This window comes from Bombus pyrosoma, linkage group LG2, assembly GCF_014825855.1.
Source record: "Bombus pyrosoma isolate SC7728 linkage group LG2, ASM1482585v1, whole genome shotgun sequence".
NCBI classification, from domain to species: Eukaryota; Metazoa; Arthropoda; class Insecta; order Hymenoptera; family Apidae; genus Bombus; species Bombus pyrosoma.
In genome coordinates this window covers 4,985,042-5,011,430 of record NC_057771.1, presented here as the reverse complement: position 1 = coordinate 5,011,430, position 26,389 = coordinate 4,985,042, and the positions used below count along the sequence as shown (strand labels likewise).

The window sequence follows — 26,389 nt, the reverse complement described above, 5'->3', positions numbered from 1 at the left end:
TAATAGGAGAGAGAAATTGTGGAAAAGTATGGAATAAACATGGAGGAACCATTTGGTAGGGACGAATGAAAGGAAAGGAGGTTGAAAAGAGTTGAGTGTGGGAGGAGAGGAGGGAGTGAAGTGGACTTAAAACAGTGCAGAAAGAGCGAAGGAATGACAAGAGTTCAAGAGTGGGGACCAAAAAGACGCATGCTAATGCGCGATGAAGCGAAGAACGGTTGAAAATACAGTCGGATGTGGCTGTGATGTTTCACTTTGTTTTCTAAACTAGGTGAACAAGACCGTGAACGATGCGAGAAATCACAGTACCGTAAGTCGAACGTCAGGTCGGATGGTTCCGTACGTTTGACACGTAAATTTCTGGATATCGCAAAGGACCGTAACGTGTGACGATTACGAGAACAACGTTTGTTAATTCACGAACAAACCGTTCGACGATACGAACACTCGCGTGTCGAGTTAGTCTATCGTAATATTTTAAGCTCACTTAATTGCTTCGACTATATCTTACAATAGCGTCGTTTGCATAGCTTTTTTACTTGCTTCTTGTTCCATTTTTTTTTCGCAAACGAACGCTCTCGTCGTTGATGTATTTATTTGGGACGGGCATCGCTTAACCGACTTATCGTAAACGCTTCTGGTTTGCTTTCTCGTTACGTATCTATCCTAAAGCAGGTTTTTATACCAATTCGATTCTTTGACTCGGTTTTTAAATCGAGAAAAAAGTGAAAACACGAGCTCGAGAGAAAATGAATCGAATCGTACCGTCGAAAAAATATTTTCTTTCTCGTGCAAAAATATATTGCCCGCTCGATATGAACGATATTTCAGCGTTTCGTAATTTTCAAAAATAATGAAAAATGGCAAGTTCGTGGCTCAAGAACGTTCACCGGCGCTGATCGATGGCGTAATTACTGATACCGTTCGTTTCATTTGTCTGCCTTCCTTTAGGAAAAAAAAAAAAAAAAAAAAAAAAAGAAACGGAGATAATGGGAAAAAAACGAAATTGAATTTCTTTACATCTTTCTACGAGGACGGCGAGCCGTGATGACCACACTGTAGAACGTCTTGAGAGAAGGAAGAAATATAACAGTGGAATGGATAGAAACGTGGTTGTGGGCGGGGAAAGTGCGTGGGTGGAGAGTGAATCGGAGGCAAGGAAATAGATCAAGGGTGGTTTTTCTACCACTTGCTTTCCTCGACCGAGATATATCCTTGCGTGTAATTGCGTGTAACGCGTCAAAAAAAAGTAAACAAGATCGTTTACGGACCGGATAACGCACCTGTACCATTCTTGTTTTTCCTATACTTCTGAAACCCATGACGAAATAAATCGAAGGATTTTCCGCGAAATTAAACCATCATGGTGGTAATAACCATTGGCGTTTCCCTCTTTTTTAACCGAAGCCTTCCTGAAGATCGTAATTGAATTTGACGTTGCTTAATCTTCTCGGACCAAAGCTATTTATTCGAATATAAAAGAAAAAAAAAAGGACGAATATACATAGATATATGTAAAATGATAGTGCAGAAATAGCCATGTATTTGGTCATTTTACCTGATAGAAATGCGTTACGATACATCGTAAATTACCATGATTTATCGGTTACATCGATTACGTTCTGTCTATTTTGCACTAATATTCTGTATGCATAGAATGTTGGCGTAATATTTCACGCGATGGCTCGTGACTCGTAACGATTACAACGGGACTTTTCCCTAATTTTTGAGAAATATTGCTAGCTTTGCAAAATATTCCTCGACGATTCAAGTATCCGTACCTGTTCGAGGATCGATCGAGAAGCTATCGTATCTCATTTGTACAACGAAAGAACCTATTAATATATTATTATTGCGCTTAGCAAGGGCGGAAGATTTAATTTCGTCGGATAGGAAAAAAAGTACACGATACAAACGTTTAGAACATGTACAAAGGGGGAGGATAGTTCTAAGAAGGTGACGGATCAAATCTAGGATTGAAAAATATGTAATTGTTTCCGTAAATATTCAGCTGTTTGTAAAACATTTGAATCATCGTTTGTAAGCTATTATACGAATTAAAGATACGAGAAAACTGGTAAAATTGTGTTCGAAACGTTTCGTGGCCGCAATGCTTATTATTGCATATGCTAAAATCATCGAATTTCTACGCGAACAAGCAGAAATAAACGTTCGTTGAATTTCTACCCATTTGCGAAATTTCCATTGTAATCGGTGCGTAATATCATACATGGCTCCCTCGGTGGTTTGCTTTTTATTAGAAAACATTTTGCTGCTTCGTAATCTATTTAAAGCAATCTAGTCAGAGAATACACATCAGATCGAAATTCTTATCCTTCGTTCTAATTAAGATAAGGATGAAATTGTCGGAGAGCAAAATTACCTAGCTTCCAGAAGTCGTCCCGAGAAAGAAAGACATTCGAAGCAAGGTTTTCGCGATAAAATGCATCCGACCGAACATCGAATCTTCCAAACTGCGTTATTTGTTTCTAAAACGACTTCGTTAAACCTTATCCGTCTGTCGTGGTACTCAAGTCAATAACGCGTCAATAACGTAACAATAACGATGCTGTTATTTTTCTAACGGTCGCGTATTTCGCGACGTACATACATCATATATAACTGGATACAGAACAGCGTGGAACAAAAAGTACTTAGGACCGAGGCGGCTTAGTAATTTTTCACCGCCAAGATCCGGATGAAAGATCATCAAGAAAGATCGTCCGGTGCAACCGCGAGAGAAACGTATTCGTTAGCGCGAAAATGTTCAACCGGTTCTCGCTAAGGTATTGATCTTGCAACGGTTTGGATCGCGAGTTTGCGCTATCCGCGCAGCACGCCCATTGTGCCCCCACTCTTTCACGCGCTGAATGATCTCCGAAAATTCGTTGACACGATATTGCGAGACGGTGTCTAGACACGTTAATTACCTCTTCGTATTTATGCCGTTCCTATGAGCGTGCTCGACGAGGTGATTAATGGCCGAAGCAAGGAATAACGGGCATCATCCGATCGAAGAGTTTTGATCGAAGCTTCGTCGACCGCCAGACCTATCCAGTTAATCCCGATAAGGCTTCTCTGCGATTTAATCGCTAATAACGTAACTTTGTAGCTTGCGATCCCTAATTGTTTATTATACCGCAGATAGATTGGGATAATCGCGACGGAGAGAAAATTTCGAAAAGAAATATCCGCTTATATTCCGATCGTTTGAAATAAAAGTTTATTTTATCACGATAAAATTGGTTCGCTTGTGTGGTTGAATTTTAAAATATATCAAAGATCTATTGACAAATGGTATCCTTCGCAATGTTTCAGCAAAGATATCTGTACGACATCGAAATTACTCTGTAGTGGGATCGTGATTTCCATTATTTTTTGGTAACATGGAAAATACTCCACGGTAAAAGAGAAGAATACAGAGAAGAATTACATTATAGTATTCTATACATAGAATATAACATCGAGCATCGTGGAAGGATGCCAACCAACAAAATCTTCTTATAAAAATGCTTCGAAGAAGCCATACTTCAAATGTTTTTTATCTAAAACAATAAAATGCCGACCTTCCTTCTTTTGATCGAAGCGCGACGCCATTATACAGCAGCCGAAGTTTGATATTTTCCTCGTATCGCAACAGAACAAAATTCACTTTTCTCCATTCGCAAGAAATATATACGCTTCAACTATCAAAAATACGTTTACCAGTAGAAATTAGTTGTTTCTTCTGTTTCAACGTGACGTACGAGTCGAACGAACGACGAAACAAATCATACGAGTAATCGAATATCCGTTTTTCAGACGAGAATCGTCGATCCATCGAATCTGTTTAAAATTTCCTCTCCTTTGATCGAGATTCAGCCGACGGAGCTCGAGTCGAGGCCTGACAAGACAGATGTAAGAAAAAGAAAGAATGCGCGCTATTTATTTTCGATAAATTTCCTTGTTGTCGCGCAAACTCCACACGATTCGAAGCACATTGCGGAATCTTGCGGCTTTTTATTCGTACGAACGGCGGTTCGTTCGTCCGGCTTGAGTTAATGAAAAGAACCTTTCGTTAGAAATGGATCGGGAAAGAAGAAGGGAAGCCGACGACAGAGAAGCGCACGCCGAGGAGAATTGGGATTGGAAGAAGCGCGATGTAATTAGTTGGGAATAATTTCGTTTTTCTCCAACTCCCTCGTTCGCATAATTAGAATTCCATTTTTACTTATTCGCAGCTTATTAGGTTGGCGCGAAAGTAATTCTTTGAAAGAAGAAGGTTCCCTGATTACCTCTTCTTTCGCTTATTTATCCTTCCGCGGGCAGCTTATTTTCGCTAGGATCGAATTACGATATCTTCGAAATAGTAACAGGTACCGTTTATCGCATAACTCGCACACGCTTTTACGTATTTTTGCTTTTTTTCTTTATCGTTTGCGTGAAAATTGTTACATTTCTGCGGTCGTGATACAGTTTTCGTCGATGGAATTACGAAGCGTCCAATATGAATTTTATCTGCACACATTCTTGAGATTCGCGAAAAATAGTTTTGAACTTTGCACTTGGCGAACTTCGAACGAGATTCTCGACCTTATAAAACAAAGAGGTCGACGTTAATGGAGCAATTCCGAAATTATCCACTTGCGAAGTAAAACATGCAAAAGTATATTTCTGGCGAAAACGTAAAAATATTGTAGTGGTTCGGTTAACTGTCGAGTAAGATCACGTTTCATCGGGACAAGAGCATGAGTTAAAATGGTTGTATCGAGCGTGAAATTTCGATTCTATCACGGGAGAATCATCGAAATTTGAAAGTTTCGGTTTCGTCATTTTCTCAAAACCGAACAGATTGTATTACCAAAGACGAAGAAATTCGGTAGTCGCAGAAGTCGGATCAATCCGACGAACAAAATTCGGTGACCGATTGGCCGTGAATTGAAACGGGCCAAGAGGCGGGCGTTGAAAGAAGCAACGCCAACAAACGCGTGCCACCGCTTAAAGCAGCCACTAGGGGCAGCTTAATAAAAACAACGAGTCGGAAATTGACAGGGCCCCGTGTTCGGCGAAGCAATCAGGCGAATTCAATCAATCGCGTCCAAGCGACGAATCGGCGCGGCGCGATGAATTGTGTATGATTTGCTGGTTCTCGGTTTCAAACGGGCTACCACTTCTGGGGAACAATGTAAGAACCGATCGACACGGCGAAAGCCCTCTTCTCTCCCGGCGCCGGCTGGTAAATGCATTTACGGAGGCCGACTTTTATAGGACGATTATTTCGTTACGAATTCACCGTGGAGCGGTCGTAAAGTCTGGTACACAATTATCTAATTACCGCGGCAATTACGTCGCTGAAATTTCATTAGTCGCATTAAAGGCTAGGTAAGGCTAGGGACACACAATCGTCGATAGGTACACTTCGATCGACGCCGCCAGGTAACTGGATTTTAGCCGGACAGGGGAGGAAAGGGATCGAGGGCTAGATGCACGCGGAAAGCAGCTCAAGAGAAACTATATTTTGCCGCTCGTGGCAATTACAGAAAATCAGCCGGTGAATTCGCGGTGAATCTCGCGGATAACAGGCTTCCACTGTGTCGGTTTATGTGTGTGTGCGCGAGGGCGTACACGGCACGCGATTAATTTATTGACTCGCGATCGCATGATGGATAACGGCTCGTTACTCTCGAAATATGACCGGAATTGTTAAACCGCCACCAATCCCCGCTTCGCCGCCAATCTGCTCGTAAACGAAGAACAGTTTGCGCGTGTCGAATGAGACCACGTGGAAACGACAGGGATTACATCGAGAGGCCGAATTCGCCGAATTTCTGCAAACGGATATTCTCAGAAAATCGTCCGGGGGAGCGAGATAACGGTAAGATAGGCGGTGCTGTTTGTCTTACTTTCATTTGTGACGATACAGATCAAACGATCGATGCGAAAATTCATCTGTTTCGAACGTTGTAAATGTCGATAATCCGCTTTCCTTGTCGAAACCGAAATGGGGATATCGGTATTTCTAAAACGGTATATAGACAACTATATATTTCACACGGTCAATTTTTTAAATACCGAGACAGGACGAAATACGAATGCACGTTGTTCCGATAAACAAAGATTCGTTAGCCAGTCTCGTGGAAAAAACATTTCAGAAACGTCGAAGCAGTTCGTGACTTCCGAAACGCCCGAGCGATTTCCACGATAATCGACCACCCGGTCGTTAAAATTCTCGACTCTCGCAATTGCTCTGTTACCATCCCCTCTACTCTCCCCCGAAAAAGATAAATCCATGGCTACTCGCGGAACGAACGAATTCAATTCTCCTTGTGCGTGTGGGTAAAACAAGAGGGAAATTCGAGCGAATCATGCTATAAATTAAAGGGAAGTCCTGTTGCAACGATTGCTTACGATTGATCCACTCGCGGGACCACTTTTCCCCCTTTTTTTCTCTTCCGCTTTTCTTTTCTTTTTTTTTTTCTTCTCTTCCTTGACATTTCCGACGTTACACCTACATCCCCTTTGTTGCTATAATATTCAGAGCACGCGTCGTTATGTTTCTTCTTTATATCACAGGGGAAGTGCAAGTACGAACGCGTATGAAAACAAAATTTGCTCGCTCCCACAGGGATCGTCCGGAAAATTGAAACCGTGTTAACACCATAAAGATCTATATACAACCGTTCCTTGGCGCATTTCATTCGCGTTTCAACGTTAAACGCGTTGGGTATTTCAGATCGTTGATATTTAACGCGCGCTTTTCTTCTTTCTTCGTAGTAAGCATTTCCCGTGACGTTATATGTTGTTTGTACCGTCGAAGGCGAAAAATTCTTACTATTTTGACCGTTTTCGAGTGTAGCAGCCGCGTGTTGCTCGTCTTTAATCGAATATCTCCGATTCAGAGATATTTTCTTATTGAAATTGTCAAGTTTCTATTACTTTTAATTTCGTTGCTTCGCAACACATACATGTTGTACGATCGTCCTCTTTCACTTGTTATATTTATCCTTTGTTCGCGTCTCGATCGTAATTTTATTATACAACATTTACTCTACTCTACGAAGGACGTAATGGACGCATACAGAATGAAAATGTTACGGGACAGACGTTAAGTAATTTCGTCGATGTAAAAGCGGCTTGCAAAATATTTTGTTATAATTTATAACGACAGAGGGAGACAACTTTAAGCCATGTAAAATGCTAATTAAAGTTATTTCACACTTTCCGGTCGTTGTATTCAATGTTAATCGCGCGCGTACCTGCCCATGCCAAAGGGCGGAAGATGGAACATTTCTTGAGAGTAACTCGCTTCCGTTCGTGCCAAAAATCCAGGCGCGCCGAAACACGAGGAATTTCGAGACACAACCACCTTGTGATCGAACCAGTTTTTCTTCTGATCTATTTTACCTGATCGATGTGATCGTTCGGTCCCGGATACGCTTTTCCATAGCGGACAATAAAACCGACAGGGTCGAAATAGTCTGCGCGCAGAGTGCCGAGAGACGGTATGCGAGTTCCCGTGTCGCACGTGTGCACACCCACTACCATGGAAAATACCTTTCTATAAAACGAAGCGTGACAGCGTTTCGAGGTACGAGCGCGCCCGTAATAATAGTCGGCTATAGCGTATATATCGGCTAATCCGATTGATCGAGCGCTAAAGCGCGTTATTATCGCCTTACATTTTCCATGCTGTGCCGTTCGTTGCATCCCTCAGACATGTCGTGTCGCCCACAGTTCACGGCCTACGTGAGCGTATACCACGTACCATACCGTGGACATGGCACTCGATCCTTTCACCTCCGGTCATCTCCTCCACCGTCTCTATGCGTCTGCCCTCGACGCATCCGCATGCAATCCCGACGTTGCCCCATGCCCGCGTGTCAAGTGGTTAGGGCGATGGTCTCGTTGGAAGGGACGACGGTCCGGGAAGGCATTTTTCGGCGATCGTCGAGGAAACATTAATTTTGTCCCTGTAAACCTCCACCACTACCACCCTCCAAGCAAACTCGTTAGTGAAAAAAGCACAAGTAGTTTAGTTTTATGATGTTACTACGTAACTCTAATTTTAAGAAATCTCCTTTTAATTTCGTTTAATTTAGTTTGCGGTTTCCTAGTATGCATGTAACCTTGTATAGAAGTTTCGTGCAACGACTACCAATTCGTCCCATACTTTCAGAGTAAACTAACAAATTATCGTTAGTCATAATTTCTACGTCAAAAATGCTGCTACGAAAATTCTGTGCAGGTAATGCGGCATGTAATCGCGTGTGCCCTTTCAGAAGATTTAGAGAGGAACGCTCGTCGGCGGAACTAGTAAACGAACGAAATTAAAAAATCATTCCGGAAACGGGGTTGACAAAGTCACGTTTGTGCAGCTACTAATTAGCTGAGAGGCGTATTTTTTTTTTTTTTTATTCTACTTTTTTAGAAATATAAAGTTCCTCGGTTTGCGACGGAAGCACTTCCGTCGACGAGTAGAACTCATTTTCGAGATATCACCGGTTCTTCGAGAAACAGTCCCCTGTAACGAAGCGTCAAATTGTTCGTGCAACGTTTTTCAAATACCGTTTGCTATTTTCCAAACGTCTGTTTTTAATTCACCACATTTTCCTAGGTATGTTGTAAAATTCTTTTTTTCTTTTTCTCCTTTTTTTATTTTTTTATTTTTTTTTTATTTTTTTCTTTCGCTTGGAAAGTTTAGGAGGGTCAAGGAGTGCTTGCGGACTTTCCACTTCCTTTTTGTACTTAGCCTCGTTAAGGATCGACTTTCTCGTAAAAAGCACTACCTTTCCATTGGAAATATTAATTTAGAAACTATGATTTATATTTAGATATTTTCGTAAAGATAAAACTCGTGCCATTTCGGAATTACGACTATTGGAATAAATAATAGATTTATTATTCGACGTAACTTGCTCCAGCAAGTTTGTAACTTTCTCCGTTACGCTGCCTATTAATTGTACCATAGACAACCGCGCCGAACGATGTTGCCTAAGATAAATGTGACAGAGATCCTATGTAAACCTAGTTTACGGTAAATTGCGATGAAATTAACTACTTGAGCATAGAGGGAAAACCTGATTAATTTGTTTACCTCGTAATCTATTGAAATTTTTAATTAAATAACGATACAACGTCATTTCGTTCACTTTACATAGTAGTAGCTTTTACATCTTTTATTACTTGATATAACACAATTAGTTACTCCGCCATGCTTTTAAAAGCATATAAAACAAATTATGCTCGCGTTAAGCTCTCAGGCATCGATGTATGCATTTAAACGTGAATGCGATAAAAAATTCAACATCCTCGTTCATAATTTTTTTCTAAATATACGGAAGACGAACGCCGATATGAAAAGAGAGAAAGAAAGGACGCCAACGTGTACCTTTTTACATCTAAATAGGCAAGTAGCTCCATCCAACTAGGAAATTCAATCATAGAATTCGATGAACCGGTCGCGCCGAAATTAAATCGCGTTCGATTCAACTTCAAACGCGATACGGAACAATATCCATGCTTCAATTAAATTTAGTAAAATGCCGATTGTAGCGTTTTTCTTCTCCCCTTTCATTCGCTCCTTTTTCCTTCTTTCCTTTTTTCTTCTTCTCCGAGCCAAACGAGTTTGACTCGACACTCGTGGACACAGAAATGAAAATGCCCGACGAAATAAGCGCGTTCAAAGAATCTTCTCATCTAGGGCATTCGATTCCAAAAACAGAGGAAAAGAGAGATATACGAAGCAGTGATGCTCGTCTCCGTGCAACGACCAGATCGTAACCCGTGCGCGACGCGCTACCAAGAACTTACATCTGTGGCCATCGAAATGAAGGAAAAATCGTCGTTGGTCCGCTGCTTATGGTCGGTGGTTGTGCTTACTGCTCGATTCGGCCGCTCTTCCTTTACTCTCTGTTTCGATCGGTCCAATTCCCTCCGTCGTACGAACTATGGTCGTCGGATTTAACCAGCGAAATTTTACGCCTGAAAACCGACGTTCAAACGCGAGATCGAAACATTTTAATCCGTTCTGCTCCAACGAGGTGTCATTATTAACTCGTCGATTGAACGGAAATACGAGATGCGCGTTAAACGTTATGAATATTTCTCGAGGATCGCAACGATGTGCGTTCGTTTCTTTTTCCTTTTGCCGCTGCCACGCTTTCCATCGCTCGATATTATACGAATTATTTAAATCGTCCAAATGAGCGTACACGTTTGCCGACCAAATATATACGTATCAATTTACACGCATGTATTTAATATTAATTCGCGCATCCGGAAAGCGTATCGTCGTGCAGTTTTCGTTCGATACAGACCGCGCGCTTCAAACCGATCCGCGGGGTTGCTACTGCTTGTGGATGAGAAATTTCTATTGCATTGGTCGACGTTTATAAAATTTATCGGCATCGTGGAATACTTGACAAACCGGACATTGGAATGTCCGCGGGAAAAACTAGAGCGAGCGTAAGAATATTCGTCGATCATTGGTACGCAATCAACGCGTACGTTGTGACGATTGTGGATCATGCGAAGAAAAATGTTATCGAGAAGTTCGTTGATTCGACGAGACGAAGCCTTGCTAACGTCATTCCTACAGGGATTTTGCGGTTTTCAAATTTCCCTGAAACGTTCTTCGTCTTATTATTTGTAATTTACATATGACTTATATATTATATATATATATATATATATATATACGTAAAAAATCTCCTCTGTTTTATTCTAAATTGATGTTCAAATTTCGAAATAAACACGATCAACGGAGATAAACTACCTCATAAGAACGACGTCTTGTTAATCATCTTAATCCGTCAGACCATCTTTGACAGTGTGAATTTCTTCCCAAATACGAGCTCACGTAGCATGTAAGCCGATAGCCATTACTAGCATTACGTTTAATACCGATAATCGATATGACCCGGATACTTGCAGAAAGGATCTATAGAAAATACGCACCAGCGATATTGTAACAGCTCATAGAGTTAATACTGGATTAAGTATTCCTCTTTTGATTGAAATTGGTTGAATCTGCCGCAGCCGAATAAATTAGCCGGTGGCGCAATCGTATGCGCAAACGAAAATTATATACGACAGGGTATTATCGTAATATGGATTTAAACACGTTGAATATTAACGGGTGTACCTATCGAAAATTCAGTTTCAGTTAAATATGGCTTAAGCATTGTATTTGTAAACTTGTTAATTATAGACGCAGGATTAATCCGGTGACAAAATAGCAGTGATCGCAGGCGTGAAACTAGATAATTCGTAATACAAGTTATTTCGCGAATGTCGATGATCGTAGAGTTATCGATGATGAAAAAAGACAAAGGGGAAACAAGGAGAGAAAAAAAGCCAGAAAGGAAATGAAATCTAAATCGGTCCACCGCGTTGTTTTTTCGCCAAACCTTCGATATTTCACTCTGCAAATTTTATCCGGAGCTGTCGTTTTTATTTGCAAGCGTTCCGAAAGCTCGCGGCACGCACCTCGAAAATCGACGTGAACTGCACCTCAAGTGGAATAAGCGCTCGAAAGGCGAACAAAAGTGCAACTTGACGCGACTCGATGATCGTTTCTAATTAAAAGTGATTTAGGCTCGGCCGTTTTCGAACTGGAAAACTGGTTTCAACGACGAGAGAGGGAAAACTGCTCGCGACAGGCGGACGATTCGAGTTAAAATTCAATTTGACGCCGCTGCTCCCAAAACTCACGGTGCATCTGTCAAATTGAACTCACTTCCGAAGAGTCGCCGAATATTCCATATAACATTAATTTAGCGAATATCTGTGCGTTCGTTTTATCTCTTATCGCGGAACCTTTAATTTGTCCTTTTCAAATATCCGTATTGACGCTATTTCTGTTTCAATAGAATTCTAATGGTTCCATTAAAATAATAACACCTCGCGTCCTTTACAATGACTTTCGTTCGTTTATCCAAATTACTCCTCTCTTTCCACGATTACTTCTCAGCTGTAAACATCTGTTTTCACCACTAGTTTCGCAATGTCGGCTTTCGTTTTTCTCTCGTAATTTAGACTCAGAGTACCGAAATACCGAAAGTTGCGGATTTTTGCCTAAACAAGTTTCAACGGCGGTGGTAATCCTATAAACACGTGGAATATCATCGAAGGCTAATGATTCTACGTGAGAAGATTAGAACAGAGATATAGAATAACGCTGTTTTCAATCGAAGCTGCGGTTCCAAATAAATCAAAGATTCGTTGTACATTTATCGTACATTTATCGTACATTTATCGAATATGGGCATTTTCGGGCAACGTTCTATAGACAAACGATAAATATTGCGGTAAATAATAAAACCGCGATACATTTTGCTAACAAATTATCTTTCGCCGGTATAACAATGGCTTGCGTATTTTTCTTCGGTAAAAACATCGTTAAGGATTCTGTTTTTCGCTTTTGTAAATAATTCCCCCTTTCGAGTATTCTTTTCTTTCCTTCAATTTCGCGCCGTAAATTCGATACTTCGAACGAAATAAACTGCGTCACAGATATTTCTCATTTTTTTACGTAGAATCGGTTTCTTGCACAGTGTGCCACTAGTTGAGCGATACGTCATATACATAGATAAATATATAAAATGGATATAACTTAGATACACGTGGTTCGTCATAGTCCAGCTGAAATCAGAAACTTCGTTGGAACGTTTAATTCAAATAGGCCGGTAATTATACGGTCAGTGCTCTTCGTAATTTCGCCACTATGCTCTTTCTTTTCTCCCCGTCCACTTAGTAGGGGTTTTCATCAGCATTCCGTAGACTGTACATTTCCGGCGAATCCCCATTGTCCTCCGTTTATCGTGTACAAAGCAACGAGTACGAGTTCCGACTATTCTTCTTCGTCCGAAATCGGCTTCTAAACGTTACTCTAATGCCAGGGGGTATCTGCTTTTGGTCGTATTACACATTGTTCTACTTTGACCGTCAACCGCCCTCCATTATCTAGCGGAATCGTTGGGTCGACCGAACACCGACTACGAGGATCCGCTCGAAGGGTGTTGGTGAACACTGGCGAGACGAAAAATTAGTTTTCCGTTAAATTACGACAGTGACGTGATTCATGCATGAGAACGGACGAAGTGGCTGGTCGGTGGAGGGGGGTTGGAAATGTAAACGGATCTTATCTCGGTCGATGAAACACGTCGTTCGATATTCCGATACCAGGCAACCATCGCCATCACCGTTGGCTCCAAGGGTATCGAGGCCTGGCATAATGGAATTCCTCGTTATATAAATTTCGGTGCACATTTTTCTGGCACCCATCGATCTCGCCGGTCTTCCATTTTCCTGGCTTTTCTCTTTTAAAGTCGACGTATGTACTAACCTGCTCGTACGCTCATCCGCTTTCGCTCTCTCTCTCTCTCTCTCTCTCTATATATATATACATACGTACTTGTTGTATATATGTATACGTGTGTGTATATATATATATATATATATATATATCTGTCTCTCTCGTTCTTTTTCGCTTCACGGCTTCGCGCTTTGTTTCATTCCGTTTCTGCGAATAGCCGCTCGATTCCTCGAACGTTTTTCCAGAGAAACGGGGAGAAAACGGAATTCCATCGATAACTGTGAATCCAGCGTCGTTCTTTAAATGATTTTATCTCGCCGAGCAAAATGCTGGCAGCGGATAAAAAGGGATTGCCGTCGATTAACTTCCGCTACGCTTTTGTCTGTGGATCGCGAGCCAGGGGAATAGTAGCGGATCATCTGGAACGGTACTTTGGTGAGGCTTTGAGTACTCGGATATCCGCGAAGTCGAATATCTGCGATATGGTTGTTTCGATACGATCGAACGGAAAGATTCGCGAAACGGTCAGCATTCGATGTATTTAAGCGATCTTCGACCGTAGAATTTAACCAGTATATATCGATATGGCAATCGTTTGATTGTTTGCTGTGCGGCGTTCGACGCGGCGTTCGACTCAACGACGACCGAGATGCGTCGATCATGGTCGATCCTTCGCATCGATAGATGGCTCTGCCGTCTAACGGTCGCATTGCATCGTACGCTGCCATGGACCGTTACTCGGAATGCCATTGCAGAAGTCTACGCTTGTTTACCTCTAATAAACCGTTCGTTTTACTGCACTTTAGTCGTGATTTTCTATTTTACGTTGGCGATTGGCGTCCGTCGCTTGTAGTTTCTTGCTCGTGTACGTTACAGAACGAACCTTTTATCTAAGAAGTCGTTAGATTCGAGCACAAATTAGGACGCGGCCAGACGATGACAGCAATATTCGGCCCGTGTGTTTTCCAGCGCCAGCGATGCTTCGAGCGATATTTTCGTACGAGGTTAAGTTGCCTTTCAAAGTGAGTGCAGACAATGAATACAGCGAAATTGTGGAATACGTGTCTCGTGCGACAGCTGATATTCGTCGATTCCCGGCTGATACGCGGTGAGTCTGCATTCTGTCTATTTCATTAAAAACGCAAATACATGCTTTACCATTTACATATTTACGCAACGAATTAGCACGTTTTTAACGTACACGACGCTAACAACTCTGAGAAAATTGTCGACCAACTCGATTCGTTCTCGCACGTGTATCTCGCCAAATGTCCAATTTTTACCAGTCTATAAAAATTGCCAGCGTGGATTTCGCGAAATTCAATTTCCATGTCAAGGGTTGCTTGATTTTTCAATTTCTTTTTATTGCTAACCGAATCAAACTTCGTTCGCCGTAAAGTGGCGCGACGAGAAGAGTTCTCGTCGAGGCTCTTACCTGCGACGTTCCGTCGTCCCGTGCATCGGCCCTTTAAAAAGCACGAAACAGGGTAGAGAAGTTACGACGATGGAACAACGGACGGGTATCATCGTCGCGGCAGAATTTCCCGGCAGCCGGCTGTTTCGAAATTTATCAGATAAGCGTGCAAGAGGGCTCGTAAGATCGAAAAAATACACAGGCCGAAAGGAATACGTAATCAACGAGAACAGAATAGCATATCGCGGTATAGTTATTCCAGTCTTGTCGTTTATCCCGTCGTTCTTTGGCTGTCATTCGGACGCGTAGATCAGTGTACTCCACAAACGGAGACAGATGTCACTTTGTAACATTACGTTCGCTTATCGGTGAATTTATTGACTTTTTATCGAGAACACATTGAACTCGTTTCTTTCTTATTTATAAAGTTTTACAATCACAGGGAAATATACTGCATGTAGCCAGTGTATATTCGAGGAATGAAAAATTAGCAGAGGCACGAGAGTTCAAGAAATCACGAATATTTTTATATTTTTATTTTGTGTCTCTAAAGCACAATTACATGCATTTTGAAATGTTGCGAACGAGTCAGAATTGTAATTCTAATGAGTAGAATATTTTATTCGAAAGTGAAGGTCACTCTTTTCTATTCCTAAACTCCTAGGCGAAGATGAAGTTACTTTGTGAAAGAAAAAAAAAAGATGTATTGGTCGACGGGTCTGTCGACTTGAGGCTCGAACGATGCTTCTCGCCATTATCTATTTCACCATTTAAAAAATCAAAATCGCTATTTATAACCTGGTTTGGCCTTACGCTATTACGAAATTCAAAATTTTGCAGCAAAAGTGATACAAATGACTAAGTTGTGATCAAATTTCTTCCTCTTGAACTTGCTTATTTATATCGTTATTCCGAATGATGTGGAATTCACTATAAAGCGAAAGAGAAACGACAAACGTAAAAATGCTACATGATTTTATCTACTTTGCGATAAAGCAAATAAAGGAGCGTGCGCGCGCGTGTGTACTTTTTTAATCTAATTTCGTCCAGCTCCTAAATGGCGTTTTATAAATCACTGTAAATCGTCAATGTTTGGTACAGGTACCACCTGTTCAAACCATTTTTAGGGCTTATCCGGACCGTAAATACAGCTTACCATAGGAATTTTCCAACTACCTGAGAAGATGCAGGTAGTGTGACGCTACTTTGAATGCATCGTCAGGTAAAGCAAGCGGAACGTTTATCGAACATTGCCGTGCAGAGTTCCCTTGCCTTTCACTTTGTTCGATGTTTCAAGTTCGATATCACCGGTACGTTCACTCAGAAACTCGGAATTTAACTTTCGGAAATAAAGCGATTTACAAACACGCTCGGAAAAATATGGGTTTCTGAGTGGTGCACGCACGGATCGGATCAATTTAATGTCGTGAACGTGAGACTCCGGCTAACATTCCGAAACGCCTTTACGGAAGTTCATCTCTCTACGAACTTCCAAACTTTATTTCCAGTTGTAAAATCTGATGGTTCCAGTTGATTTTGACCATTCGATACGTGGAGGGACACCGCGCGATGCGTCTTCTTGTGATAATTTTAAATATCGATAAAGAGCCGTACCATGCCGCTACTCTCGCGTGTGATATTAAGGAAAGTGCAAACCGGTCAAATGTACGAAAAACGAAAGAAGAAAACGACACGATATTTTATATCAAAGCGAATGGGCCGGAGCTCGGTCTGGTTTTTCAAGACGCATAACGATCGTCCACCATATTTTTCACTTTCCATACCCTCGATTAATTTTTTTGCTCTCGAATACTCACCTGGCGCAAGAGTATCTAACGTCGGGTCGCTCTCTCTCCTTTTTCCTTTTTTCTAACGAAGCTTTTTACCTGAAGCGACCAACCGTTTCCGCGGCGCCAGATTTCCTCGATATCTCGATAAATTTTCCTGGTAAAGGTTTGCTATTTCGTGGTCGGATCCTCGAATGTTTCTACTTTGGGCGAAAAAACGCGCTTAAGAACGAGCGAGGAAGAAAAAAGGGAAGAGCAGGAGAAGAAAAAAGAAAGGAACAACGATTCTCGTCGATTAATCTTCGTTTCTTTTACTGTTGTACGCGAACTGCACCTTTTGCATCCTTCCGAGTCGTATTATATCCTCGATCGCATCATTTCCCTTTATTCAACCGCTGTTCCATCTTTCTCCTGCCTCCTGTATTATGCATTATGAGTTATTAATTATTTATAAGTGCATCACCTACTTGAAACTTGTTCACCATTCCATGCATCTTGCGACGTAATATGATTTATCTATCTACGTGATCTTTTCCTTCACCTTGTGAACTTTTATCTCGTGACCGCGAGCAATTCGCGGATAATAGTCTTGGCGGGCTATACAGTAATGGAAAGCAGTTCTAAAGTTACGCCGCACGTGTATTTACATTTATATTATATCGTGGTACGTCTTCAAAAGGTATTCGATGATGAAAAATTTACGAAAGCTGATTTTCTGGAATAGTGTATCGTTTCTTCTTTTCTTTTTCTTTTTTTTTTTTTTCTATGATAAGTAACTGCGTGTTTCATTGCAGAGGTCGAGTATATCCGAGTTTCATGTTTTCACCTTAAAAATCGTTCCCTAAGTGCTAAACCGCTTTTAAGACGATATTGTAAATACATATGTAATTGGAGTTTTGTTTCTTTTCTTTTCTTCTTTTCTTTCTTTTTTTTTTTTTTTTTTTGTCACACATAGATCGAATATTGTGAAATAAGCACCGGTACGATTTCAGTGGCTATTAATTACTTTAATTTTAAAGTTTGTAAGTATTTTATAATCTACACTTAGAGAAAATATTACATACGCGCAATTTAATTTCTGGTATTATTACTGAAACCGATTATTATAAAACGATTTAACCTTCGTCGATTAAAACGTTATGTACATTAGCGATTTTATTACTTGCATTTTCTGACTTTGTAGAAGATTAAATTAAATATTTTAAAATTCTTTATTAATCTATTCTTATAATTATCGCATGTTCCATAGCTTCGATACAATTGGAATAAAGTATGAAGCATGTTACACCGTAATTTGTAGCATCTAATTTGATAAACTTTAATGCATTCTATCTTAATCTGGACTTTTGTACAATTGCAGCAAGAGTTGCAATTTTTTATACATATTTAAATAGCTTAACACGTTTGCTATCAACTTAGGACTAATTTAGATTCAATTTTAATTCTACGCTGCTTGTCGTCGATTATGCATTTCGGAAGTGACTAATCTATTCTTCGTACTTTTCATCGGAAAGCTTCGTTATCTCTTATTGTATGGCTTTCATCACTTGGTGGAAAATGTCGAAGCTCGATAGAACGGAGTTCCTCTGGGATTAATTTTCGCTGCTCTATCGTCTACTATTCGCGTTAAATTCGCCTCCATTTTCGCGTCCGTTGTCGCACAGCGTTCTCTTGAACGCTCATAATTGCGTTGGATTGCTCTTTTGTACGCCTTAAATTGTTACATTGGCGCTAATGTTTTAAACGTAGGGGTTCACGTTGAATTTATTATTGCAACAGTCGGAAAGATTATGGTTCGTTAAATAACATTTGGACATTAACTTTTATTCGTGATGTTACGTTTCTTAAATTTAAGAAGTACTAAAAGTTGCGATATTTTGAGTAAAATACTTGGGTATTTTATTGCCGTTTTTAAAGAAATTTTCAAATGATTTTCCACCGATTAGCTGGAAATGTAGCTATGTAGTATTCGTGCGATCGGCTGAAATAGAATATGGAATCCAGATGGAATCTTGGATCGACCAAGTATCTTCTCGTTTCTCCTCGATTCGATTCTGTGCATTCGTAGCGCAAAATCGTCAGAAACGGATCGGACAGCGAACCGGGTATAATAAAGGACAAATGCGATTGTACTGAAATTCTAATACGAATAGCACGGGAATTGTTCGTTTAATGTTCGAATTAAATCCCCCATCGTCGAGCCGATCGCTAATTGAATAACCAGATGGAATCATTCGATGAATGATTGGATGAAAAATTGATCATGAATCGTAAAATTCGGCCAGCCGTGGAATAATCGTTGTTACGAGTTAAACGCGACCTATCGTCCCTTTCCGTCTCCCAACGTTTCGACCGCGTTCCCAGCCCCAGCCTCTATCTGAATTACAAAAGTCGCGGGATTAGGCGATCCGCTTAATTTCAGAATGTAATATATTATTCATACCCTGATCTGCATATCCCTTGGCGCGGTTATCCCCAGATAGAAAATACGGTACAAGATGCAAATGTAATTTATGCTTGCTAGCACCGCGACCGTAGCTTAGCACTTGGTCATCGGGCAGTTACGTGGCCGCGTGTGTGCACACGTATTACACCTGTCTCGTTAGTCTGGCCATCGATACCATTCTTCGATGATTTTTATCCCTCGGCGGACTTAAACGCGAAAATAAAAAAAGCGATTCTCGTCCATTATTTCCGGTTCTCTCTTGTGCACCGTCGTTCGTGTAAAACGTCTATTTTCGAGTCCACAGAACTGTACTCGGGATTCATTATTGCCTTTCTCTCTATTCCCTCGTCCGACGTGTGTTTCTTGATTACTTTAACATTCGGCCGTGTCGTTGCCTGTTTATAAATGCGCGTCTGCGACGAGCTCGTAATTTTCTATTATACTCCTACTATTTGTCGGGTCCAACCAATTCCAACTCTTTGATTTAACTCCCCGATGTATCCTCTATAACGTATAACGATATATGGTACCGTGTAATGAAAATTATAGGACAATAAAATTATGAAAAAAAAAAAAGAAAACCGTGAAAACTGTACATTGTATCGCAAAAGTTATGGAATCTATAAACCTATTAAAGATATAGCGGATAATAATAATTACGATAATTACTAAATGCATTCTCCTGTTGCGTTTAGGGCTCGAAAAGTTGTTGAATTATTTGTGAAATTGATTAATTATCGTAACAAGTTGCCACTTGTATATTACTTATTACCGGCACAAAGAGAATTTGTCTTTATCTGCTGCAATAATACCTTCCGATATATGATATCGTAATAATATAAGGAAACACATTGAGAAATATGCTGCTCGTATTGATTGGCAATCGATATATTCACGTTAACAGTTTTGTAATTCTCTTCTTCCCGTGATATGTATTCAACAAGCACTCACAGCATCGTTACACTAACGGCTGAGATTTCCACGCGAATTCCACGGGTCTTTTACGGGCAGATATGTGCGCTAATATCAATGTATAATCCATCTGTCGGCGATGCGAATTCTTTCTTTCTTTTTCAGGAATATTCTTCGAATGAACTTTCTCGGAACGAAATCTCGGAGTTTGGATTATCGTTGATTAAGTTACATTCACCCTTTTCGCCATAGAGTGCGCCGTAGATACGTACATTATTAATTTTGACACTGATTTCCCGTTCTCTCAGAACGAATCGGACGCACGCAGATATAAAAATGTGGATTCTGAATACTTCGTTATAAAAATACGTATTAATGGCGATGGAAGTTGCCCCGCACTCTGGCAAATCGACTCACCGTGGTAAAATTTCACTCCTCGTATTTTTCACTCTCTTGTTTTCTCGTTCGTCCGATCGAACGTGTTTTTCTCTACGTTCGAACGGTTTCGAATTCGACTATCGTCGAAGAGCGGAAAGTTCCGCGTTAATTGATTCGTAATTAAGCCGAGCTGCGTTTCGAATATCGCGCGTACCGTGTAATCTCCCTGACGGGTGAGAGTTTCGAGAGACGCGTCATTTCCTCGGGTTGGAAAATCGAACGTCGCCTCACCTCGATGCTAAGCGATTTCACGTTCCCGTTCCCCTCTGGGAACAAAATCGCAGATTTCTCGTGCGATTTTCCTACCATATGGATACATTTTCTAGTCATCGTGGTCGTCCTTCGAACGATCTCTATCTACCCGGACAAAATGCCGTGAGTTGTCGTGTCCGGGGAGGTGGAGAAAGAGAGAGAGAGAGAGAGAGAGAAAGAGAGAGAGAGAGAGAGAGAAAGAAAGGTTGCCGCCGATTAATTTCCGTTTCTCTTTCGCCCGCCGTTCGTGCGAATCGTGCTCGACTGTTTTCGGGCCCGCTCAGGCGTATTATATCCTAGGCACACTATTGCGTTTTGTCTCGACCTACCGCTCTGATATTAAATCATTCGAGGCTCTTTATTAACGGGCACCCTGCTGATCGGATATTTAAAGCTGTTTCCGCCTGGCAGTAGACGATGTCGTAATTTTCGTGATTCAGCTCGGACATAGTTTATTAATTACATTTTTCTCGAGATTAATTATTTGTATCTCGGAAAGGGCGATGGTTCGGTGGTTCCGAATTATTCTATCACTCGTGTTGTTTCATTTCTCCTGTTAACCGTATTATCTTTGAACTCACGCTGCTCGCCACACGTTTTTGGATACTTTGCAATATGCTGAATTCGAAATCATTTCCTCCCTTTAAGTTTTATTCGCACCAATTTCGCTTTGATGCTTCTATAAGAATTAATCAACAAATATATCTTTGCACCTCTAATCGAGATAATATTATGCAGTTTACTTTCCTTTTAACCGTATAGCTAAAATCAATAGCTCTTTATAAACATTGGCGCATGCGGTTTTTAATGTAGCTTCATATGTTTTCGGGCGACGTAAAGTACGCAAAGAGTTTCGCTTTTGTGATACCTGGCAGAGAAAGGTTTGGTATTTGATCTGGCGAACGCGTAAACCTTCAAATGTCTGCACTTTGTTCGATCCAGCATCCAGGAAACTGTCTGTTTAACTCTTCGTAAGTTATTAACGTGCACCGAGTTGGCCTCTGTTCGATGTACGACGACCCTGAAACGTTCTTGAGCAGGTGCATGTTAGAGGTTCATATAAATAGTACATTTCTTGATGTTTGAGAAATTCACAGTTCGAAGATATGAAATTGGAGCAATAGAAGAGGAAAAGTGATCGAATATCGTATTTTTAATCCTACCTGTTTGTTTCTTCGAAATAGAGAAATTAATTGTACCTACATTTGCCTCCTGCGTTTGGTTTCTGTGCGCAATCGAACGATAAGAACTTTGAAGGACTATAGTCGTTTTTTGTTAAAATATCGTTGTTCCCCCTTATCGATATTATCAATAGCATTTCCCGATCTTTCTCTGGATCTTCGCAGTAAGAGATGATCAGCGAAGAGAATTCTACGAACGAACATTAAACTATCCTAACATTTACATAAGCTTCTTCAAATGCTAAATTCATACTCTCTGTAGCTATTACGATGCCTTTTCAACGTTTAAACTCATAAAAAGGTTACTCGAATATTCCTGCGCGATGATTCATGAAAATAATGGAATTCAAATTCAGGAAATAACGTACTGTTAAATAATGGAATTTCCACGATGTTTTTATAATATTCAAGACGTACATTATGGTGAAATGTATTCCTCTCTAACGTTATTTCTAACGACATAAATTTTGAAAAAATATTTCATATTTACCACTTTCTGACATAACTTAATAGGTATTCGTTTAATATGTAAATGAATATTATAAAAGCCAATAAAAAAGGAAAAAAGAAAAAACGAAAAAAGGTTCCATGAAGGAATTATCTAAAAGGCAGCCACATCGTTAATAAAATACGACGAGCAGATATCACAGTCTAAAACGTACGTTGCATGCTGCTTACCCACGAAAAAAGTCCATAACGTTTTATTGCTTGAAATCGCTTTCGTCGAATACCGCATGCATTATGTACGTTACTCAAAGCCGCAGCAGGTCAATACATCTTCGAAGTCGGCCACATTCCCGCAGTTTCTTGCGATTCGAATATTGAAATGGCGCATCCAGCCCGTCCTTCCACCCTCTGCCCTCCCCTTTTTTCTCTGTTTCTTCTATCAAAGCCCCCAAACTATCTTGGAGAATAAAATACCGAGGGTCGCCAGGGAAAAAGAAGAGATTTCCGCCGATTAATTTCCGTTCCCCGTTCCCCCGTCGTTCGTGCGAATCGCGCGAATCGTTTTCAAGTCCGTCGAGGCATATTATATCCTCGAATCATCGTCCTACTCCGCCTATCGGTCTCTTGCTCTCTTCTCTCTCGTTCTCCCTCTCTCTTTCTCTTTTCGCAGCCCAATCTACCCTTTCGTACACTCCCTCGTCCGGCGATCCCCGAATTCGTTATAACCGAGAGCCGGGAACCACGCAACCGTAACTTTGCAGGATACGATATACGGCCGAGGAGCAAAGAGATGAGACGGAAAGGAACGCTTTACCCCCTTCGACGGACGGAGAAAGATGGCTCGAATCAAATTTACAGACTTCCTGCACCTCCAGACAGAAAGCCCCGAGCGACGCCTAGGAGAAGAGAGACTGGGTTGGTGGTTTCCTCTTACGGTTGCGAGCGATACAATAGCGCGCGCTCTCTTGTCACCGATCGTTTCGAAATGTTTTCCGGTGTTTGCTTGACGACAAGCTACAGAAGTAGATTTCGCGTTATTTATTTAGCTGGAAACGCGGACTGGCGCGCCGTGTACGCACCCCGGCAACACCGATTAACCGAAAGCTTGCCTTCCTTGCTCGCTAGCTCGCTCACGCGCGCACGCGAACGAGCAGCGGTAATTGGTTTCGGCCAATCAGCGTGCATTCGTCGGAACGTGCCGCTTATAACGCTTCTGTGTTTGTTGTAATTAGGATGTCAACGAATAATGCGTGTCCGGTAATTATCGATGATATCTGACTTTACCGACCGGGACATTCGGATTAATTTCGATACTGAATTCGACGGGACCATACCGTAATTAGTTTATTATGTTTGCTGTCGCGCTTGCTTCCCTTTGGGCCCTCCCGTATCTCCAGCTGTGTAAGATATTTAGCGTTCATCGAGGTTCACCGGTTAACGAATATTTGATGTCGTTTGAAAGTTCGGCACGGCAATGAAACCTCTAATAGGGTAAATATCGTTGGAGAACGGCTGTAATCAGTGACTATTCGATTATTCTTTCGACGATATAACGAAAGGGTAACCGGCTGAGAAATTGCAGACCGCTCCTGGCGTTTATCGCGATCTGTTCCGATGCCACAAATTTCAAAGATTTCGCTCTAGGTACGTATATAATAGAAAATGATGTTTCAGTGTGATTAAGAAGAAGTGGAGAGGCGGATAATTGTTGTAGCATCTACAATAGCATTAGTAGTTGCCTTATCTGTTCAAAGTTCCATCGTGCTAATTACCACGTCGGATAAAGTTGCAAATTTCCTAAATCAGTTATGAGCTTATTATCGGACGTTTGTTATTTGTTTCATTCGTAACATTGGAACTTTGAGAAAATAACCTTGTTTTCTGGCGTATTAAAAGTTTCTTTAACATTTTTTTAACCAGATATGTAAAAGACTGCGGATTATAATAAAGCATAAAATAGAAAAGAAGAACATTTTTTTCTCCGTCGCTTTTACGCGTTGTTTGGGAAGTTGCAGTAAGGACAAACACATTTTCTCATAAAACTTAGCTTTCTAAGTTTGTCATAGTAAAAGTACATTGTATGAAGTGGTAGTTCTAACTTACACTACCAGTTCCGTAATGAGAGCAGAAAAAGTAAACGTAGAAGATAAATATTCTTTTTGCAAGATTGCTTGTTTAGTCAATGTAATTGCGCGTATCTATACGTATCTACGTTTCCAGTTTCGTTAACTGAAAAATTACGAGTTCCACTAGATCCTCCGGATTTCCGAACACTTTGTCCTAGTGTAAGTTGCGTCTCGTACATCTAATTAAATTTCTAGCAATTATCAAGCGGTATCGGTCGTAAAATTTCATTTTCCGTTGCAAATGGGTGTTAAATTTTTGCACCTGGTCGAGCCGGGAACTCGCAAGGAATCTTATGGAAAAAGCTTCGAGCGGAAATTAATTCCAGGACTTAATAAAAGCGGTAATGAGCCACGAAGATTAGGGATGCAAAGCAATCGTCGCGCGATTTTCATTATTTATAGCGTTTGCTTCACCGTTCTATCCAAGCTGGACGGAAAAAACGGAAACGAATCGTACGGTCGTTTCAGTGAAATTCTTTTATTCGCATATTCTGTGTTTCGAAACGTACAATCAACGCGTATACCGATCACGAGTAAATCCAGTCTACGCTGCGTTTCACGTTCGTCAGTCGCGGCTTACGTGCCGATCGATATTCTCGGTTTTCAAAATTCATTATCCGTAAAATTAGGCTTCGAATCTAATTTCAGGCAAAACGTTTTATTACTTTTCTAGAAAAATTGCAATCCCCCGATGTTATTCTAATACCACTCGCAGCTGTCGACATCGTTGCTGCCGGTGGACAAAAATTTGCGAGTAAATTGGCCGATTCTTCGCAGTCTCGTTCGTCGTTCGTTCGCTGCCCGAGTGTAAAGAATCAAACGTCGCAAGTATCAAGTCGGGGAATGCTCGGAGGCCGGTTCCCGCAGCGTTTCAAGCGTTGGAAGTAGAGATTGTTTCGCACGGGTTACGAAGGCTCGGGGATTGCTTTACAGGTCTTTTGAGGTTGAAATTGCAGACAGAGAGATGAACGTCAGTGTCGGTGTTTGAGGTACGTGAGGAACGTGACTCTTCTAGATATACACGTCTGGTTACGCGCGGTTTATCGAGTTTCGTTTTTCTTACCGCGTTTCTTTCGTCCTTCGAAAATCTTACTTTCCTCGGACGCTCGACGCCAAGGCGTCCAACTTTAGCATTTTATTTCGTCTTGTTATCCTATCGCTTGTCGATGTGTGCCGATTCATGTCCCGTCCAGAGGATATTATAGAAAATAGCTTTATTTCGTTGTATTTATGGTCAATAAATTATTATCGTTAAACGAAGCAGGGGAAATGATCGTGCCGCGGCACTCGAAATCTGGGTTTACTCCGACCAAGATGATTAACAGCCACTGGCAATTAAGCGAATTATCGCGGCGCGACATGGCGAAAAACAGTCGTCGGTAGACGTCAAGTCGGATAAACGAAGGCTCTGCCACAGATACGGATTTCAATAGCTTCTTACGATCGTTACGTTACGTGACGATCGTTCTGAAATGGAAATGGCGCGTCGAGCGACAATTATGGTTTCTCTGAGAGCAATAATAACACGGTCGATTAACATAAAAGATTGGTGCGCGTGCTGTGAAAAAACTAAAAAAACATGATCGATGAATTTACTAGCCTAGTTTAATGCTTCAGGTGAATGTATTCGAGCAGGCGCAAACTGAATTTTTCAAATAACGAGTTGAAAAAGTCGAACGACTGCTTGCATTTGAACGAGGTTGAGTCGTGAATAGTTTCACAGATGGAAGCAGTAAGTTTAATTAGAGTCCGAAGGCAGAGATTAACGAATAGATAGAAAGTTAAGTAGTATGAAATAGGTTTGAAGAAAAATAAGAAGCTTACTCGCAAAGTCATAAAAACTTTTTCATTTTTGCAGAATAGAAAGATCGAGCTGCGCGCGGACAGGCATTTATTCGCGAGACGTTAAATAAAATAGTAAAAGATACGATCGCGCAAAACTCTTACTCTCCACTCTCTCAAACTAACGCTGTACTCTTAACTCGGATTCCACCTCTAATTTTTCGGTTACTTTTCCAACTAACTCTCTCTCTCTCTGCGCTGTCCGTCTATCTTTCTCCACTCTACATGCACCAGGTACTCGATTATCCGG

General features: G+C 41.0%; 1 protein-coding gene across 6 annotated transcripts in view; it reads left to right on the top strand.

The window, feature by feature from the left end:
• Positions 1-26,389, top strand: part of LOC122577758 (leucine-rich repeat-containing protein 4C-like) — a 265,892-nt gene that overhangs the window by 124,351 nt on the left and 115,152 nt on the right. The window contains exon 2 of one of the 6 annotated variants that reach the window (XM_043749307.1): positions 14,264-14,402. The exons of the other annotated variants lie outside the window; for them this stretch is intronic. The gene's annotated coding sequence lies outside the window, so the exon portion shown is untranslated. The remainder of the gene's footprint in view (positions 1-14,263; positions 14,403-26,389) is intronic. 6 annotated transcript variants of the gene reach the window in all.